The sequence below is a fragment of the Heterocephalus glaber genome, unplaced genomic scaffold (assembly GCF_053883595.1).
Source record: "Heterocephalus glaber isolate CG9 unplaced genomic scaffold, H.glaber_assembly_v1.0 deba00001673, whole genome shotgun sequence".
Classification (NCBI taxonomy): domain Eukaryota; kingdom Metazoa; phylum Chordata; class Mammalia; order Rodentia; family Bathyergidae; genus Heterocephalus; species Heterocephalus glaber.
Window position 1 is genome coordinate 6864136 of NW_028258410.1, and position 21868 is coordinate 6886003.

The 21868-nt window shown below is 34.9% G+C and overlaps 2 pseudogenes across 1 annotated transcript in view; both read right to left on the reverse strand.

The window, feature by feature from the left end:
- Nucleotides 1-226: 226 nt before the first annotated feature.
- LOC101713412 (olfactory receptor 8I2-like) lies at nt 227-2638 on the reverse strand (annotated as a pseudogene).
- Nucleotides 2499-21868, reverse strand: part of LOC110348299 (olfactory receptor 5J3-like) — a 110126-nt pseudogene continuing 90756 nt past the window's right edge. Inside the window, exon 4 of the transcript XR_015446118.1 lies at nt 2499-13236. The product of XR_015446118.1 is annotated as an olfactory receptor 5J3-like (transcript). The remainder of the gene's footprint in view (nt 13237-21868) is intronic.

Consider the following 21868-nt stretch of genomic DNA (forward strand, 5'->3'; position numbering starts at 1 on the left):
TACCCTAAAGAGTACATCATTGCATTTTAAAAAGCCAATAATAACACAAAGGACTTAGTTACAAATCATATTGATGTATTTGTAGATATTGTTAAGATTAAAAATATTAAAAAGCAAATAAACTTGCAGTCTTTTTGGAGACTAATTTTATAAATCATTATTTTCTTTGTAAAATGGTTATTTTTTTAGTAGAAGATTATGTCACATCAACACCATCTTTGTGGTTTCTTTCAATATATATTCTACATATCATAGCCCGACTCTAGTTACTATTCAACGATTTATAAACAATTAGTATTCAGTGATATATTTTTTCCAATGGTCATTTTTCAAAAATACTAGGGAAATTTTAATAAGTATCAGACACTCTTTATAGGAAAAAAATTCACACACGCTGAATTTCTTCCTTTAGTACTAATCATTTAACAGTGGTTTTCTGATTCAAAAATGAGAGAATCTCTATAGATCTGCTATATATATATATAAAAGTCCTTACACCTTACTTTTCATTTATCTACCTGTAATATTTCAAACTCACAAATACATTGGTGCACACATTCACACATATTCCTAAATTTTATCAATTCCTTGGATTTAGAGAGACATATTCTACTTGTGTATAAATCGTGGCCCACTGTTTTGGTAGAGAAGCTTCTTGATAAATAGATCACATTTCTGTGTACATATATTTCTTGACTTATGATGGCTTATGTCCACTAAAGTCGCTGTAAAATGAATACATTGTAAATGGAAAGTGTACTTAATACCCTGGACTTACCAATCATCATTGCTTAGCTTTACCTTTCTCAAAGCTGTTAAGAACACCCAAATGAGCATGGGGATTCACCTAACACAAACACATTCTGTATTATACTGAGCATCTACATCCCAAAGTTTGGGCAACACAGGGCACTTGGTGTGCCATTTATTCCCCTTCATGATCTGTACACAGCTGGCTGGAAGCCACACTTCCCTTCTCCCCACATGAGAAGTTGCAGGGTTGCATGGGCAGCGTGAGGAGAGATTAAAATTCAAACTCTGAAGTAGGATTTCTAATAAATGTGCTTCATTTTTACACAATGAGAGAGTAAAACAAAAACTTTCATGCCAAACCATGGCAAGTCTAGAACTGTCATCAAAAATCATATGGTAAAAACTTTAAGCTCTGACCAGATGTCTCCACAGTATAGAGAGATTTCATTTTCCTACCTCTTGTCTGTTGTCTGTGTTTGTACCAAAATCCCATTTATGTTTATAGTTAAGTACTTTTTACCCTCAGCTACCATTTTGGGTTGTTAATAAAAGTCAAGTATGCTTTTTCCTTAATCATATATTTCTCTACTCAATTTTCTTATAGCTAAGAAAACATAGTGTCAGGCCAGGTCATGGGGAGTTTAATAATGTTTAAATGTGCTGATGTCCGTGCTTTAAGTGCAAATGCATCTTTTACTACCCTGTGTCTGCCATGTCTGAAGAACAGATGTGCTCAAATCACCTTCTAACACCGTGACATAGATAAACAAATTACCTAATAAAACAACACATAAACTAAATAATGACTGCCTCCCAAATCTCAAGGCTGTAAGTCGGCATCAGTTTGTGTTACACCTTTAAAGTTACTCTACCATTTTCCTGATGATTGAAATAATTAAATGCCTGGAAAATCCAGGTTTCTTTTGAGTGCAACATGCAGAATCTGTCATATAAACTGTTTCCTGTGCAGGGTTCTCAGGAGAGCGTATTTCACTTCTCTGTTCCTCAGGCTGTAGATGAGAGGATTCAGCATGGGGATGACAATGGTGTAGAACACGCAGGCCATCTGTGCCTGGGTCAGGAATGATGTGTTATCAGGCTGCAAATGTGTGAAAATCAGGCACCTGTAGAAGACGGCCACACCTGTGAGGTGGGAGGCACAGGTGGAGAAGGCTTTCTGCCTGCCCACTGCAGACTGGACCCTCAGGATGGCCCAGAGGATGGTGACTTAAGTGGCCATGATGATGAGGAGAAAACTGAGGATTGTGAACCAGGCTAGAACGAAGATCACTGGTTCCATGTTGAATGTCTCTCTGCAGGACCGGGCCAGCAGGACTGTGGTGTCACAGAAAAAGTGATTGATGGTGGAGTTGCAGAAGGACAAACTGCTAATCACACACATGGAGACTAGAGAATTCGTGAAGCCTACAGCGTAGGACATTGCCCCCAGCCAGTTGCACGCTCTCTGGGACATGAAAGCCGAATACAGCAGAGGATTGCAAATCGCTATGAAAGTATCATAGGCCATGGAGCCCAGAAGAAAATATTTCCTGCACACCAAGCCAACAAAAAAGTATATCTGAACAAAGCAGCCCATGAAAGAGATGGATTTCTGTTTGGACTGCAGACTGACCAGTGCTTTGGGTGTTACAGTGGAAGAATAGAAGATGTCAATGAACGCTAAGTTGCTGAGGAAAAAGTATATAGGCATGTGAAGCAAAGGGTCAGTTCTGATTAGCAAGATTAGTCCCAGGTTCCCCAAGACAATGAAGAGTTAAATGAACAGGAACACCACAAAGAGGCAGGCTAGGAGTTCAGGGTAAATTGCAAATCCAGAGAGGCTGAAGAGGGTCACCTAAGTGAAATTGTCCCCAGCCATTTCTGACAACTTGGGCTTTGTGCTAACCTGCTGAAGGACCAAAGAAAGGTAGAGAAGGACTCAAGTCCCAAGATGGAATTATCACAGCTGACTTAGACTCCTTGGACAAGAATATAACTGATGGACAGCAAATAAATTAGTTGAGAATTTATACTTATTTTTAGTTTATACAGACCTGATAGGCACTAATAATAATTGAGATCCACATTTACATAGAATTGATACACTGTAAATATTGCTGTCTGGAGGATATGAAGAGAATCCCACAGAAATTTACAATCACAGGCTATTTTAGTCTATCATCAGACCCCAAGTCATAGAATTAGTAAATTATTTAGTATAATTTGGTACACCATACTCTTCAAAATTGTAAGGATTGTCTAGAAACAAAAACTAGGATTTGTGAATTTAATAATGTTTTTGTTTCACAGGCCTATTTTCTAACTATATAATGTAGTCTACAGATGTATTTTAGCAGCTCAGTAGGAACTTAGATGACACAATCAATAAAGTTTAAAATTTTTCTAAAAAGAAAAATAGAAAGGTAAACCTCATATTACATATTAATGCAAGGACATTTATACTTAAATTTTTTCCTTCACTTACACTTTCTTTCTCTCTGTTAGTGATCTGTTGAAGACCTTAGCTGATATCATAGTTCAAATTGATTCCTGAGTGTTTTTTGAAACTTGATTTTTTCCAATGTAAATCACATATATAATCGTATGCTGCTTCATTATGGAACAGTAGTTTCCAAGTCAATAATTACTAAAAATTTGCTAAGAAATTAAAACAGCATTCAGTTGTATGGATTTCATTGATACTAGTGAAAATATTTTTGTAATTGACTCCCCAAAATAAATGTAAACATCATGTACTTCAAAAATGTACTAATAAAACAAGAGGGAAATATATGTGATAAGTTTCTATACTGAAAGAGGTATGTGTAGTTAAATCATATTTATTTTAGCCATTTATTATAGTAACCAAAAGGGACTTGAGTTATATTAACTGCAATTAATTATTTGAAGTGTCCTGAGCTCCCAAGTGGTCCTATTCATTCATTTAACAAGGATTTATTCAATGTAAGCACATTATCTTGCATGTCACTACATTTTTAAGACCTGCTGAAAGATGCATCCAGGTAAAAAAAGAAAAAAATTCAATGTGAGAAGCATACAGACACACAAACACACACATACTTTATGAAAATAAAAGGATGCTTAAATTAGGTTTACCTGGGATTCAGATTTTCAAAGCAAATCCACTTCTCTTGCAGTTCTGTTCCATCTATTTTTGGTGTACTATGCTTCCCTCATCTATAATTTTGGATCTCACGAATTTCCAGTACAATGGCTTTGATCTGTTATTGCTTGTGCTGCATCTGCTGGTGCTTGGCACAGGGCTGTTCCAGCTATGGTGAACACATAGCTGTATTATGATGCTAATAAAATTACTTGTGGTTTTGAAGACAGTTGTGGGTATTGTATAAATTACTTTCTTTGATGGGATAGAAATTAGAGCTAAATTAAATCAGATTATTGTTATGCCTCCTATATGACTAAAAATCTTTTTTATTAACTGGAACCTGGCATTGTAGTCTGGATTAGTTTAGTTCTTTATACATCTCTAAAGCTACCCCATGATAAACAATTTTCTCTGCAATCTAATGTGTTATGCGGACCTCTTATACTCATTTCTTCCTCAAGCTCTTTTACTCTCTTCATAATGAGAGTAATCAATTAGCATCTTTGATCTCTTAAGGTTTATATTTTAATTGCACCCCAAGGTCTATTTGTAAATTGCATGCAAAATATCTCGAAAGGCAACTTTCAGGTGTGTGGTCCTCAGTTTTGTTTATTTCATTTTACATGGCCAGAGACACACATGATGTTTCCTAAAACACTACAACATTATAGAGAATCTATAGATAGGTTCTACCCAGCCAGGTCTTCCCCAGAGCACTCACAGAAAGAAATGAGCTCTTTATGCACTGATTTAATGTTCTCAACATATTTCAAGATTACCTTCGTACCTAGGCTGACAAATTAGGCATTAATTTCTGATTGCACCCAATAGTGTATACACAAAATCATTCACTGAGTATGTGAGTATGACTTAGGAAAAGCATTTAAAAATGTGAAATAATAATCAAACTGACAGGCTTGGAATAATGCTCATGGTATACTCAATACTCCTCAAATTGAATTCATTTCATCATTTTCTGTTTCATTTGTTGGCTTATTTTAAAATAGCTCCCTGAGCTACACCACTATGCTGATTTAAGTTTTTTAGGAATTAAGATTGGCTCATAAGAGTGAAATTTTCAGATGTCCCAGAGTAGGGACTATGCTTTCAATACCACTAAGTTACAAGATTTCATTAGATGTGTCTAATTGTTTCTTCTCTTGAGGTTTTTTTACATTCTTTGTAGTGCTTGCCTTTTTTTCTTTTTAAAATTTTGGGACGTGTTTGTAGCACATGACAATCATATTCCCCAAGGGAAGTTGGTCCAGGTACAAAATAGATCTTAATTAAAAACTATGTTCTCCATGTCTTGGTCCCCTTCCCTTTTGCAAAGGATCAACCTTCCTATATCCTAGTAGCTGTCTTACTTTTTAAAAATTAGCATTCCAATACTGGAACAAGGCAGGGTTTTTTTATTCCTAAGGGACTATTATCTCTAATTCTACTTGCCAAGTTAGAGAATTTTTTTATAATGAATAAATTCTGTTACAGATGTCACATATCACTTATTAAGGCAAATGTGAAGTATATTTTTTCTTGTTTATTGTGCATATTGACAAAATAAAACTGGAAGGATTGGGTTGAATTCTCAACATCTCACATTTTCATTCGTTCTTTTTTATACATTCAACACACATTGATTAAACAGCCACTGCAAGATGACACTGAGACTACAATGATAACAATGAGACAATTTCTACTGTCAAACTGCTTAAAATTGGTTCAAAATTCAAAATTTTCCTGAGCTATGTAATACTCTGCATTTGGTGAACTGTAGTATAGTGAACACTGATGTTTAATTGTCAAAAGGGCTCTGTTTGGCCTCACCATAGGATAAATGTGCATTATATAACTGATGCTCAATTGCATGCATAGATTCCGAAAAATCCAATTAAATTTCCATTAAGCATTTTGACTTTTTATGTATATATTTTAGCCTTATCCAGTTTCTTGATTTGCTTGAATCAACTTCCCTTATTTTAACATCTTAGATAATCATACCACAATTATTAACATAAAGAATTTTACTTTGATATAATGATATTATTAAATAAAGTACAAGCTTTGGCCATTTTTCCACTAAAGTCCTCTTATTCCTCTTCAGGATCCAATCCAACATGCTTCATTGCAATTAATTTCCTGTCTCTTTAGTCACCTACAACCTTAACTCTTAAATATTCTTTTCTTTCCTTTCCTAACTGTAATAGCTGTTTAGGATATTGGTCAAATACTTTTTAGAATGCCTCTCAATTGCAGCTTGTTGGATATTTTGATATGATTAATCTGAGGTTATTTATTATTTGAAAGAGTTCCAGAGAGGTGATGCATGTATTTTTTTTCACCTTACCTCGGGACATATGACATTGTATTAAATTAAAACACTTAAATTAATGGGTGTGATACATCTTCACTATAAACTTATGAATCTTTTATTATAATCAAAATATTTATAAACATTTTTACATTTAAATTTTACCACATATTTTGACCACCCCTTTTAAAGTATGAGGCATTCTAGTATGGTTGAGTAAATTTTTATGGGCATTTTGCCAAAATATCAGTTTTACCATATCCCCCACTTTGAGCATTTACATCTGTACAGTGAAATATTTCATAGAGCTAAATAATCCAAACAAAATCTTTGTTGATACTTATTTTATTATGATCCATAAGGAATACTTCCTCATGCCTTTATTTAATATTGATATGGCAATCTCTAATAATAATTGAAAAACTTATTCTAGAGTGGTTATTTTTAAAGTATGTGAAGAAAAACAGAGACATTTTTATTATTTTTATTTATTCATTTCCTCTTAACTGTCAAATGTACCAGTATATAGGATGTAAGACAATCATATAAAATAATTAATTCACCAACTTCTTCAACCAGTGAATATTGAGCACATGTGATGTGACAGTCACTTTCTTATGAATGTAGGGACCATGAAGTAAGAAAGATGCAGTGATTTCCTCACAAGAATGATGTCCCGAAGAGGAGATGGAAATGAAAGTAAAATTTTGCAACCAATTTTTACAGTGCAGTGTACAATGATAGAGCAATGGAGCAAGGTATTCGATTTTGTAGAGCAAGGTTTGTTACTTGCATACATTATGTATTTTGTACATTTTATATGTGGCCCAAGAGTATTTCTCATCTTTCATTTCAGCCCGGGCAAGTGAAAAGGTCAGACTCCAAAACATGATCTCATCCAGTTCATACTTGGTGAAGTGAAGAATGCTGAATCTAGGCCAACTTGGTAGGTACCAGGCTTGTATGACAGTTAATAGAGAACTTGTATCTGGGAAGTAAAAATAACATAATGGGAAATAGCTGCAAAGATAGTGTGGATACGAGTTGCAGAAATCTGGATGTGAGAAACTTGAAGAATAATTGAGTTTAAAAAAAGCTATTTGAGGGACTGAGATGTAAAATGCACAATTTTCCATGGAAAGAATGAATGTGGTTTTTCACAGGGGACTTTTTTCAAGAAGAACTACACATACGAACTCTGCAGATGTTCCAGTCTCTTATAGACATGATGTAGTGTGTGTATACAATCTATACATATCATCTCAAATACTTTAAATCATTACTTGTAGTATCATTCATAATTATTTATAATACCTAATAGGATGTAAATCTTATGTAAATTGTTCTTACCCTATATTTTTGTGTTATATTTATTATTGTATTACTTTTTGATTATTTTTTCTTTTTCTCTGATATTTACAGCCTGTATCTGGTTCACTCCATTGGCTTAGGACCTGTTTTCAAAGGGATGACTGTACTGTCTTCTCCCTACACATATATATCTAAAGCAAAGTCTGTTTTGTGAACTAGGAACAGTGATTAACAAAAATAAATAATAATAAAAATAGGTTTCTCACTCTTTCACTTATGTAATATATCTTATTCTATTGTGTTTATATTTCCTTGATGACCCCTTGTAACTGAAATCACAGACAGGAAAATGACAATAAAGGGAGACTACTGTACAAACTCTACCTTTATGACCATCATAATTACTTTGTCAAATGTAAATATTCTAACTATCTCCTAGCAAGAAATGGGACTTAAAGATTTTAATTGTAGTGTGTGGTTATGTCATGGAAAGATTTTCTTGTGATGATCTAACCATCCCCTTATTATAAAATTGTCTTTATTTTGAAAATTAGGTCATAACCAATTACAATGATCACTATATTTTGGCTGATCAATGTGACATTATGGTGATATGTGATCAAAATAATTCCAATGGGTTTATTCTAGAAGAAACTATGGGAGGTACAAAACAATGCAATAAAATAAGCTAAAGTATATAAAATAGATCAAAACACATTTTATAGCATAGTTACATCACTTTATACTACTCAATAAGAAAATAAACACTTTACACTTTATAAGCAAAGATTTATTGCTATAAAGTATAATTTCTAACCATTTAACTATTATAATTTTATACATATAACCATTTTTCACAAACAAAATTCAATAAAGAATTACAAAGTGTCATTTGATAAAGGCTAAGGTTTATTCTTTTATCATTTTGGGAATCACAATGGTGCTGGACCAAGTTTTAATTTTCAAGTGAGCTGAAGGACAGATGGTGGTTGAAATAGTGCACAAATGCTATTTGAAATATGGGATTCTAAATTATGCTTAAAATAAAACTTTTAGTACTTTGAAGTGGCTGCACTGTTTGATGGAAGTTTCTTGAATCCCAATTTTTGACAAATTCCAATCTACTCAGATATAATTGAGTACATTTCAATTGTTATTTTAGCAATTCTGTAAGACTGACAGATAAAGAGAACTTCTGTTCCTATGAAATTATTTGTTCTGAAATAACATACTCAAGTATTCATATTCTTAGTGAAAGATGGCACACAAACCGTGTATGAAAAGTTCAACCCATTGGCATGAAATGGAGAGGAGGCCTACACCCAAGTGCATGAGAAATGCATAACTGAATTCTCACTCTCATCTCCAATGTGGTCTCATCCCTGGTGAGCTTTCAAGCCCCTGACTCCTGGTTTCCTTATATGAAAATGGCTCAGGGTGAGAGTTGCAAAGAAGGCAGATTCTGCTCACCCTGCAACAATCTTCCTGTAAGTGTGTGTGCATATTGTGTATCTGTGTGATTATGGATTTACTAGTTCTTCTACCTTCTGCATGAATACTTCAGATCATATTTTATAGTTACCCAATCCACAGAAAATGATGTCAACTTGTTATATGGGAAGTTAGATTTTCAAAATCATATTTTTGTCATTGAAGGAATCAAATTATACCATAATGACATAAAATTATTTTTAATTGAAGATAGTTGAGACTCAGTAGATGCAAGAATAAGCATGTTTAGAAGCTTTCTCATGTAAACAAAGACAGGAATTTCTAAGAGCCGGTGCCACAAATCCTCTTTCCAGGATGGCAGTGGCTTCACTCCAGAGAGGAGAGGAGAGAAATACTGCTATAAGTTGCCTCTGGGGGAGATTTCCTGCATGGAAGAAGACTGAGATGCCCACTTGCCCTAGTATAAAGCAATCACCATCATGCCCCTTCTGTCTCCCACATGTTTCATTCAAAGCCCAATTTTTCATCCCAGAAAAGCTTTTCCCCATGTACTTCCTTTCCATATAAAATTGGGTATAAAAACTTCCAATCACTGAGCCACCTGGATATTTTGTGCATAAGAATAAATGATAATTTATCTTTTGCCAGAATAGTTCACAGTTACCCAAATTGTGAACCCAAGAAGATAAAAGAAAACATTTCTATGTAAATGTACATTTTTGCCTCCATGCATGCATGTGTGGGGATGAGTGTTACAAAAGCCAGCAACCAGGCATCTTGAAACATAAGCTACCTTCAATTTATTTTGTCTTCCACAGATCCTTAGACATTTAGCAATGTACTGTCTTCCAGCATCAATAAATATGTTTTAAATGTTTCTGCCTGAAAATTTAAATTCCTTGAGTAAATATTTTCCTCCTAATTATTTGTTTCATGGTTTCTTTAGCTTCTCTGTTCCTCACACTGTATATCAGAAAGTTTAGTGTTGGGAGCAGAAGAGTACAAAACACAGAAATTATTTTGGCTGCATCCTGTGGGTAGCCAGTGCTGGCTCCCAGGTAAGTGAATATCATTGTCCCATAGAAGAGAGTTTGTATGGTTAGGTGGGAGGCACATATGGAGAAGGCTTTATGTCTGCCACTGGTAGACTGCATTTTCAAGACAGTGATAGGAATTCCCAAATAGGAGCTGATCACTATCAAAAATGTAGTCACCAATGTCGCTCCAGAGAGGACAATGAATAAAGCCTCACTGTAGTGGGTGTCAGAACAGGAGAATTGAAAGAGCAATAGGATATCACAGAAATAATGATTGATGACATTGGGCCCACAGAAAGACAGGCTGAGCAAGCTGCTCAGATGGGTGAGTGAGTTGGCAAAACCCAGCAGATAAGAGCCAGTCACCAGGTGGACACTGCAGGTGGGCGTAATGAGACCTTTGTAGTGAAGAGGGCGGCAGATGGCCAAGTATCAATCGCATGCCATTGTGGCCAGGAGGAAGCATTGCATGGTCAGGAACATGCTGACAAAGGAATACTACAGGAGACATCCCTGTAGGAGATAGCCCTCTGTCCTGCCATGTAGTTCTTCAGCATTTTAGGGATAAAGACGGAGGAAGAGCAGACATCCAAGAAAGTCAACTGGCAAAGGAAAAAATATTTGGGAGAATGGAGCTGGGTGCTGACCAGAATTATTGCAATAATCCAAAAATTGCCCAGCACAGTAATGACAGAGATGAAGAGAAACAACGAGGAGACCACAATATTCAGTTCTGGGTCATCAGACAGATCCAGGAAGATGAATTCAATGACGACAGTGACATTCCTGTGAGCCATGTATGTGGCTTTTGTGTGACCAATCTGCAAGGACCAAGAACAAAAAAAGGTTCCCAGAAAGTCCTTACAGCTCAACTATGTGAATTCAGTGGCCTGCACCCTTACAAAATTGCACAGTTTTAATTACCAATAATAATATCACAAAATAAACTTACATTTTGAAAGCATGATTAGAATATGTTAGTTGGATTTCATCAAGGGATACAAATTGACATTATAAGAACTCATGGAGAAATTATAAATCCTCTTGGAGAGCCCTAACAATCTTTAATGGAGAGAGTTCAAAAGATAGATCCTGGAAAATAGATTATGTATTCCAGATAATTAATACAAAACAAAAATTTCATGGTTTAAGAAAGAACATCTTTTAACTAAGAACGAAATAAGCAAACAAGCCCTACAATATTCAATAAGTAGATTTTGATACAACTAGAAAAATTATTTTCTATGATATTTAGCCAAGTTAAGCAATAAACACAATATACATGTGTGTTGTGTACATATGTACATATATCATTACCTTGTAAAAATTACATAGTGCTTATTAAAGAGGAAAATCAGAGTCAATGGTGCCTAGGATACAAAATAAAAATAAACACACATTTTCTATCACAGTGCAATTATTTATTTTATAAAACTAATATGTTGCAGAAAGTCATTCTTTGCACTCCAAGTGACATCTGATTCTCTGTTGCATATTTTTTTTTTTTTTTGGTACCAGGAATCAAACTCAGGACCTTGCACTTTTGAGGCTGGTGGCAGCACCACTGAGGTAAATCTCCAGCCCCTTGTTGCATTTATCATCCAACCACTTTTATTTGTATAGATCAAATTTTCTAATAATGTTCCCATTGTTTTCATTATTATCTAATAAGAAAACATTCCATATATTTGAATCCCTGGATTCAAATCTCACATCTAATTTTAGGCACAATGGATATATTTCTTGTTTATTAAATCACATAGGAACATAACTTTCTACCGAAAAAGAAGTTAGGATACTAAATAAATTTCATTTTATGCTTTATTATTTTACCTCAAATACATGAAAAGTAAATTGCTGATATCTATTAGATTTTTAGAGTTCTTGGTTAAGTATGCTTAAGAGAGACTGTCTTTACTACAAGGCATTTTAGAATACATAATACACCACTACAGTTAGAGAATTATCAGCAGGAGAAAGAACTATGATTATTTTACATTGATCTGATTACTAAATATTTTCAATGAATATTTATAAATATGGTATTCCAAGAGCAATAACACAAAATTACTTGAAAATAGTATTTTCCTAATATTGAGTAGGGTGATAAAGAAATGGGCTCACGTTTCCACTCCTATCACCCATGTGCTGTAAGTAACCTACTTACAAAAATTCATCTATTACATACAAAGCCCACAGGACAGCACTGAGTGTGTCTATTTTTTTGAAACTGCAAAAAGTTGAGAAGAATACCTACTCACTTTTTTTTTAGTGAGTAATATGTGATTTCATGGCCAAGCATTATTTAATCTGTAAATCTTCAGTAGGGAACTGTGAGAATTACACAAGAAAGAAAATAAAGGGAAATTTTCACACATATAAGGATCCACAAATGGTCATTGCTCATTTAACATAAAACAAAGCTAATAGAGAATTAGAAAAGAGACTGTCTTTTCACCTAACTGATAAATTACTTTGAATAAGCTGTTCAACCTTTTCTTGTTGATTTTGTTTTTTGGCTTTTGTTTGTTTTTTAGTAGTGTCAAACTGACTTCACCTTGGTTGACTTCATTTTTAAAGAAATAGAATTTATTAAGTGTGAGTTTTTTAATTTTAGTAATTTCAAAACTGCTCAGGGCTGGGGATTTAGCTCAGTGGTTACGCTGCCTGCCTGGAAAGCACAAGGACCTGAGTTCAATCCCCAGTACCAAAAAAAACAAAAAACAAAACAAAATTGCTCATTAATCTGTGTAATAATGGTAATATCAGGACTATTTTTCATGCTATGCTTTATTTTTTCTTTAGAATCAGTATTACAATAAACTATGGAGGGGTGGAGGGGCAGAAGGAAGGGAAGGAAAATGGGGAGAAAATAACCAAGATATATCATGTACAGGTACAAATTCCCAACAATAAATATGATCATACTGTATAACTAAAAATACCAATAAACTTAATGAAGAAAAAGACCAATAAACTAATGTTTAAGCCTGAAAATTAGCTGTTAATAGAGACAGTGAAATCTTGCACTTTTCATCTGATTTAGCAAAATTAAGCAGTTCATATGAATTAATCCCAGAATTCGTGATAGTTCTTTTATACATTATTTTTGCAACTTACAGAAATTAAAGACATAAAGCCTTAAATGTAGCTAATCATGGAAATGTAGAACAAATGTGCACTGACTTGCAAGAAAGCTGGTTAACTTCGGCAGTGGCCTGATTCCATGAAGCTCATTCCAAGTGCTGCAAAGGACTCAAAGCAGAAGACTTTCTGTCACATTGTACTCACAGCATACACTGAGAATTGCACGTTTTAAAAATCAAGAAGGCTTTTATAAACTATTGTTACAACACAGAAACAGGACTCTTACCTGGTATTGAGAGGCAGTTTTGCCCCTTTTCTCTTAATTTCCTGCCTGTTGAGTTTATATTTGGCTTTTGCCCTTGGAGGACAGAATCCCAGATGTTTTGTGAACACAGGGTGTCTTTAAAACAACCCAAGACAGGGCTGAGGAAATCACTGCCCAGAACACTTTCCGAAGTGTGACAGGTGACATATTTAGACTTCTTACAACCTTAGAGAGAAATTATCACAGGTGTTCTTGTCTTATGTGGATTTTCGTCAAGGGAAAACCCGAAATCGTAAAAGTTAATACTGTTCACAGGTACAATCATAATCTGTGTAACTTAATGATATGTAAATGTTATGCATTACATATTATATATAATCTTAAAAAAACCCAGTTCTTTTTTGTTATTGTTGTTGTTGTTGTTGTTTTTGGTACTGAGGATTGAACTCGGGAGCTTGTGCGTGCAAGGCAGGTGGCAGAACCACTGAGCTAAATCCCTGGCCCCTAAAACTCCCAGTTCTTTTTGGTGCAGATAATATGATTCTATAAATGCATTATTATTGGTAATAGTTTGGGGAAATATATATATAGTTCAATGTGAGACAACCCAAAGAGAAGGACAGAAATTTCTAAACAAAATTTCATGTGTCCATGTTTGTACACCCACCCAAGTGTATTTTTATATAATAGAACATATTTTAATATTAAGGGTAATTTAGCTAGTTAGGACATATAGAGAAATATCAAGTTCAATTGGTTGAGCATGAAAGCAACTTTTGGAATACTGTATAGGCAGACAAATGGAGCATAGAATAAAAATATAAAAAATGATGAATGGAGAGTGAAAAATGGGGTAAATGCTATAAAAGTGGGTGATTACAAAGAATAAAGTCATAAGTACAGGTCTACACAGCCGAACCACTGTATACAATTGCATATGATCATATAAGTAAAATTTGTAGTGATTTTAAAATGAAGGCAGAATGAAAACCTACAGAAAAAAAATATTATTATTATCTTTAAAATGAGTTATCTATTTTTTTAAAACAAAGGTCAACAGTGGAAAAGATTAGAAGATGAAGAAACAACTCCAGACACACTCAGCCACCTCACCTTCAACAAAGGAGCCAAATGCCCTCACTGGAGGAAAGATAGCCTCTTTAATAAATGGTGCTGGAAAAATTGGGTTTCAACTTACCAAAGACTAAAACTAGACCTGTATCTCTCACCATGCACTAAACTAAAATGTAAATGGATTAAAGATCTAATTATTAAAACAAAAACACTAAACCAGATGGAAGAGAGTTTAGGAAGAACTTGAAGACATTGGTGTAGGAAAAGATTTTATGAACAAAACCTCAGTTGCCCATGAACTAGCACAATCAACAAGTGGGATCTCTTCTTACTAAAAACCTTCTGCACAGCAAGAGAAACCACCAACAGTGTGAACAGACAGCCCAAAATGTGGGAAAAATTTTTCACCAGCAGTCTCTCAGCCAAAGGTCTACTATCTCGAATCTATAAAGAACTTTTAAAAATCAGACCTCCCAAATTTAAAGACCCAATCCAAAAATGGGCATCTGAAATGACCAGATATTTCTCAAAGAAGTAGAAATAGCAAATAAACATATGAAAAAATGTTCAACATCACATGTCATTAGAGAGATGCAAATGAAAACAATGCTGATATACCACCTCACCCCAGAAAGAATGGCTGCTATCAAGAAATCAACCAATACCAAATGCTGGCAGGTATGTGGGGAAAGAGGAACACTGCCCCACTGCTCGTAAGAATGTAGACTGGTGCAACCACTGTGGAAATAAGTATGAAGATACCTCAAAGAACTAGGACTGGAAGTCCCATTTGACCCAGCTATTCCCCTGCTGGGGATCTTCCCCAAAGAATTAAAAGAATCATACCACAGTGATATATGTTTACTCGTGTTCATAGCAGCACAGTTTGTAATAGGTAAAACTTGGAAGCAGCCCAAATGCCCATCAACTGGAGACTGGATGAAGAAAATGTGGTCTTTGATATAAAATGGAATAGTACTCAGCCATAAAAAATGAGAAATTAGAGACATTTATTGCTAAATGGATGCACATGGAGGTGATACTCTTAAATGAAATAAATGGGACACACGTGTAAATACTGAATAGGTTCTCTAGCCTGAGAAACTGAAAGTGTAAATAAGGACTAAAAGGTATAATAGATCATGTGAAATTGGAAGAAAAGGGGCAAAGGGGAAGGGGAAATAGGAGGGGTAGGGAAAGGAAAGAAGGGAATGGAATTAATATGAGAAAATGAAAAAATGGAAACTAAGTCTTTGTAAGTAGGGAGGGATGGAGGGATTGAAGGGAGGGCTGGGGAAGGGGGAAAAATAAGAACCAAGAGAGATTATGTAAAGGTGCAGATTTGCAATGATGAGTGTCATTATATTGTATACCTAAAATGTACCAATAAAAAAAGGTCAAGAAGGATTTTATTTGCAATAGTTTATTTTTGTCTAGTGCCTCATAAGTTCCAGGCACTGTGTAACTATCATCTCCAATTTGTATTATTTAATTCCTTAAACGTTCTAATTCCCATGGTTTATATTACATGTGGCCAAAAGTATTCAATAAACTTGGAAGAGGATTCTAGTGAAAGCTGAACACCTGATAATTCTTAGAATGAATACTAAATAATGGACCAAGAGATTAAGGGAGGGAGGGAGGAGCAGAGGGGACATGAAGGAAAGAACTAAGATGTGTTGTTGTGCCCAGGTACTGACTTCACAGGAGGAATGGGGTCATCATAAACTGCAGACATGTGTGAATAAAAAATGGTAAAAAATGAAAGATGAGAATGCTCCAACTTCAGAAGACATATCCAAGACTGGTATAAACTCTAAGCAGAGATGTACATCTTCCTTAAATTGTGTTATTTTATAATCAGGGGATTTGTAGATTATGTTTTGAATAGCATTACAGTTTGGATATGATGATGAAATCATCTTTAGATATATATAATTATTGATTTGGGATTTGTATACAGGCCACATTTGACTAAGAACAACTGAAAATTAGCATCACAGCTAGAACCAGTGTATTCAGGACTTGTTCTTGAATTAAGACCAAACCTCCGATCTTCAGAACACAGGTCCATTACACTGGCTTCTGGGTAATTCATATAAATATGAAAATAATCAGATGACAGCCGAGCCATAACCAGTCCAGGTCGTGTCAGTAACTTATTTCTCTGTTGAGTTAGGACAATTCCCAGATCAGAAACTCAGAGCTACTTGGACAGAATAAAAATTTATCATGTATCTCATAGACATCCTGCAGACCAAGAGCAAAGTCATGGAAGAGAAAGTCTGTTGCTTCCTGATTTCTCCCACTGTGGATGTGAACAGTGACTAGTTTTAGATGTGGAGTGAAGGCTTTGAGAGTGCAAATGTTCATAAGTCTGTTTTCTGATATTTTACTTCTCAAGTGGCAGAGTAGCCTCAGATATTTCATTTACAGATTCCTCATTTATGTCCTATTGATTAATTGTATCACTATTAAAAAACATTAGGAATATACTTAGCTAAGTTGAATTTACATTAAGAAAAGCTATGTTATTTACATATATTATTATATAATTTCATTTACAGTGGACCCTTGACCTATGAACTCAGTTTGTTCCCAAGGGCTGGTTATAACTCAAGTTGGCCAATGAAGGTTCAGGCTCCTCCACACAGCCTTCAAAGTCTCCTACACACAGGTAGATCTCAGTGTCCTTAGAGAGACATTTTCCAGGATTTCTCTATTAACCCCACACAGGAGAGAATGTTGTCATGTTCCTTCCAGAACTCTTTAGGGGTTAAATCTGTATCTGAGACCATCTGGAACCTCAAGCAGCCAGCATTTGTATTCTACCTCAAGACTTTTATTGTAAGTTAAAACTAAAATTCCAGTCATAACTCATTTTTTATAAGCCAGGCTGGTCATAACTTGAAGGTCCAATGTATATCTAATAAATATAATGTAGCTTTATTTCAAAAGTACCAATTTTTTTGCTCATTTTCTTATTTTTAAAAATAAAATCAGCCATCAGCTTCTCTACTTTCCACTAGAATTCCAGCCGGAATAATTTACTTTTCTTCTAGAAGCAACTAGCTTTTTATTTGTTTTCAAAATATAATATAGTATACTTGTGGGAATGAGCTGAAGTTTGATTTAAGACCAAAAAAGTCATTTTCATGAAATATCACATCCTCTCTCACATACATACTTATGGAACTATGCTATCTTTGCTCTTCTGGGAAACCAGTTCCTTAGTTTGTAGGATGTATATTGTAATAGAATATCTAAGTAGATCAATTTCTTGTTCTCATTTTCAGTTATCTTGCCTGTATAATATTTCTTGTGCTGCATCTTCTAGATATAATATATTCGATGCTCTTAAAAATGTGAGAGACTGCATTAATTAAATTTACTTATCATAATTATTTTATGTTTATTTTATTCTACAACTTTCACTTAAGTGCACTTATCTGAGTATCTCATGTAAATAAATAATAAATGTATGGTATATGACCTTTAGAAGCCTACTTTCAACCATATATGTAATAGTTTTGAAAAATTGTAAAGGGCTACACAATTGTTATATACTGATGCTGATGGTATTAATTTTGAAAATTGAATTTTCATAATATTTTCTTGAATTATTATCTAATGTATTATACAGTTCAATATGGTACTTTGATTTTCACTTATATAGATATTGGTACCATTTCCTTAAATGGTCATAGGTGCTATAAAAAAGAAAATAATAAAACTTTAACACAGCCTCCTACGTAAAAATTTCAGTTATTATAAACTGAGTCTTCAGCTATGGCTTTTTGCTAATTAGTCCAGTTCTCTCTAGTTATTTAAATATTTGAATCAAACTCCAAAAGTTTAGTATAATTTTATTTATAAACAGGTGCTATGTAGAACCTCGTACTATTTTCATATAGGAGAGTTTGCAGCAATGTGAGAAGATGTCAGAATGGAACAGACTTGTCAGGTTGGGTTTATGAAGATGTACATTCATGTAAAATTTAAATGGAAGAAACTTTACTGGATTCAGAGGATTTCATGACTCGAAGTACAATGCACATGTTGTCCCTTCTTGGAACACTAATTCTTAGGATTTTGTTTTTAAAATATGAAAAGAATGGTGGAAAATCCAGAATTTTATTCTCAAATCCAAAGAGGATAGAAGGAAATCCTTTAAGAAAGGAAGGAACAAATCTGATTACCAAAGGTCCCTTAACTGTCTTGGATTGATCTTTTCTAAGCACAAAAGTAAAATTCTTCAGAGTAAATCTTCTTTCACAAGGTTTTAATGACCTTTCTGTGTGGAGAAGTAATAAAATAGGCATTCTGTCCTATTTAATTTCATAGTTAGTGGTGGACACAGAGATGGGAAGTGGAAAACTGTTAGAACAACATTTTGAAGGGCATGGTGCTCTAGGACCAAATTCTTCTGAGTAGTTTACCTGTGCACATTTCTTTTAAATAATGTTAAGCTGTAAATAGTAAACGTTATTTTTGGAACAAGTACTTGTCCATTTTCCATGTAAAACAAGTACCAATATTTTTTGTCATGAAAATATTTTACTTACTTCTGCTCTTAGAAAGGAGTACAAGTTAGGAGATAAGTAATTATTTGTGAATTTTATAATTCCCTCTATATATTTGTGTGATTGAATCTGTACATTTCTACATGTATCTGTGTATAATACATATATTATGTGAATAAATGCATGTATATTTATATTCACTTCTACTCATACAAAGGAAATAAAATATCATGAATTGTCTTAGGTAATTGCCATAGATTTGAGTCTAATTCTCAAGTTATTTAACAAAATAACCAGTCATGTGTTCTACATAATGTAGTCTTGTAGGTCTCTTTTTGCAGCAATATTAACACCAAGTTCCAATAAAATAAATTCTAAGTGCAGCCTCTGAGCAACGAGCGAATGGACAGGTGAGGGCTTCAGCCTCATGGAGCTGGGGCTGCTGCCCCTCTCCCACACCTAGCCTCTGAGAGTCCTGCAAAGCCGTGGGGGTGCCTGCAGCAACACCCTGCCCTGGCCTCTAGCCTCCTGGCTGCATTAGTAACTGGTTCCAAACTGCAGAGGCACAAGGAGTCATAAAGGGCATTGTCCTGAGCTGCAGAAGATAGAGCAGAAGTGAACAACAGAAAGAAGGCCTCTCTCAGGCTCCTCAATGAAAATTGAACCCCACTGGAAAAGTGAAGAGAATCTCTGCAATAAAGGCACACCAGAACACCATAGTTGGTAAGTTGGAGGGACCATCACCTCCCATCAGAGCCTGGACTATATTCAGGGGAAAGGCAGCTGGAACCTGCAGTAGAACCTTGCAGAGTTCAACCCAACAGGAGGACAGGGAGCTCAACTTGGACCTTGCAACCAGAAATCAGCCTGAATCTCACAGGTCTGCTACTGGCTTGCTGAGACTAATAGACTTATATTTGCACAATGCTGTCCACATTATCTATTGTGACAGCAGAGACATACTCTGAAGGAGGCCCTTCATTTTATTCATTTGTTATTATCAAAATTATTTTTTCTCTTATTTTTAATTTTTTTTACTCTTTTCAAATTTTTCTTTTTTCTCTTTCTTTTTTTGTCTTCTTTTCTTTCTCTATCTCTCATTCTGTAACTCTCTCACATTGTTCTTCATTTCCCTTTTTGTTTCTGTTCTGGCCCTAACTTGGATTTCTTCTTTCTTTTTCTTTTCTTCTCTTTTTCCTTCTCTCAATTGTCATTAGTTTTAAAGGAAAGAAAATACAGTTTCTAGCCTCCCTATTGCTGTTAGGTTATTCTGTTCACATCTTTGTTCTTTCATTCTGTCTTTTCCTCTTGTCTTCAACAGTTTCTTAAGAGTTTGTGTGATCTTCCTGTCCTCTGGCCTCACTGCTAACCTTCCCCATCCTTCTACCTATCTATCCCTCCCTCCCCAACTCCTTCTAACTCCACATCCTGAAGGGTAAAGTTTCTATATTGAAGAGTTTATTCACTATAAATATATGCTGGTTGGTCCTCGATTTTGATTTAATTCACACAGTTAAAGATGATAGATTAATAAGTACCACAAACTGTCATTTTCTAAAATGTGCTTGATGCTGTAGTGCTGCTAATTGTATCACTTGGGAAAAGGGGTTGTGATTGATCTAATCAGCTTTCTTTCCTGATATAATGAAAATGAGATAGCCTGAGTCATTAGAGACTTAAAACCTAAAGACCAGCAATATCTGGAAGACACTTCTGAGAGGCAGTCACTCCCTAAGGGTTCTAAATTCAAACAACAAAGATACTTACAATAAGCAATTTGAAGTATCAACCCAGGAATTAAACCAAGGACAGTACCAAAGACAAAAATGAGAAGACACACAAGCAAGTTGCAAACTCAGACTTCCAGCCCACCAAAGGCAAATTCTGGGGGAAATGAGGTAGAAAAAATATGATAATAAACCAACTGTACACCCTGAACTGATAGCACAGGAAGTAACAAGACAGAAGAATGAGGTTCTAGAAAAATTCAAAACAGAAGTAATCTCCCATATAACTACAGAAATGGTGAGCAGAATGAAAGATATGATTAGAGACTCGAGAACAGAAACAAATAAAAAAAATATGAGTTCAGGACCATGATGCAAACCATGAATGCCCACCATAGGAAAGAAAAGGAATCCATGAAACAGATTCAAGCAGATATCCAGGATATTACAAACTCTATTCACAGCACACACAGCAGAGTGAGGCAATCTGAAGACAGAATATCAGATATGGAACACAGGAATGTGGTCAGCGACCATGAAAAGAGAAATCTCTTAAAAATAGTAAGGGACCATGAGAAATCAATCCAGCAACTCCTAGATGACCCAAAGAAGAATAATATAAGACTGATAGCAGTCCATGGTAAAGCAGAAGAAAGTACAAATGACATAAAAAACTGTTCACAGAATTAATGACAGAAAATTTCCCAAACAGAGGTAAAGAATTTGACATACAGATGAGTAAGGCATATAGGGCTCCAACTAGCCATGATCAAAAAAATCTACACCTAGACATATAATAATCAGGATCCTTGAAACCCAACAGAAGAAAAACATACTACAAGCAGTTAGAGAAAAGAAACAAATCACATGCAAAGAAAAGCCTATCAGAATCACAGCAGACATTTCTACACAAACCCTCAAATCAAGGAGAGCCTGGGGTGAGGCATTTCAAGCCCTAAACAAAAACAACCTCCAACCTAGACCAATGTATCCTGCAAAACTATCTTTCAAAACTTATGGGGGAAATAAGATACTTCCGTGACAAAGAACACATGAGAAACTTCATGAATACCAAATGAGCACTCCAAATAATTCTAAACAGTATCCTAGAAAAAGACAGCAAAGGTCACAACTCCATGAGGCCCAACAGAGCAAATTCATCAGACAAGGCAAGAAATTAAAGGGAGAGGGCAAAAAATAA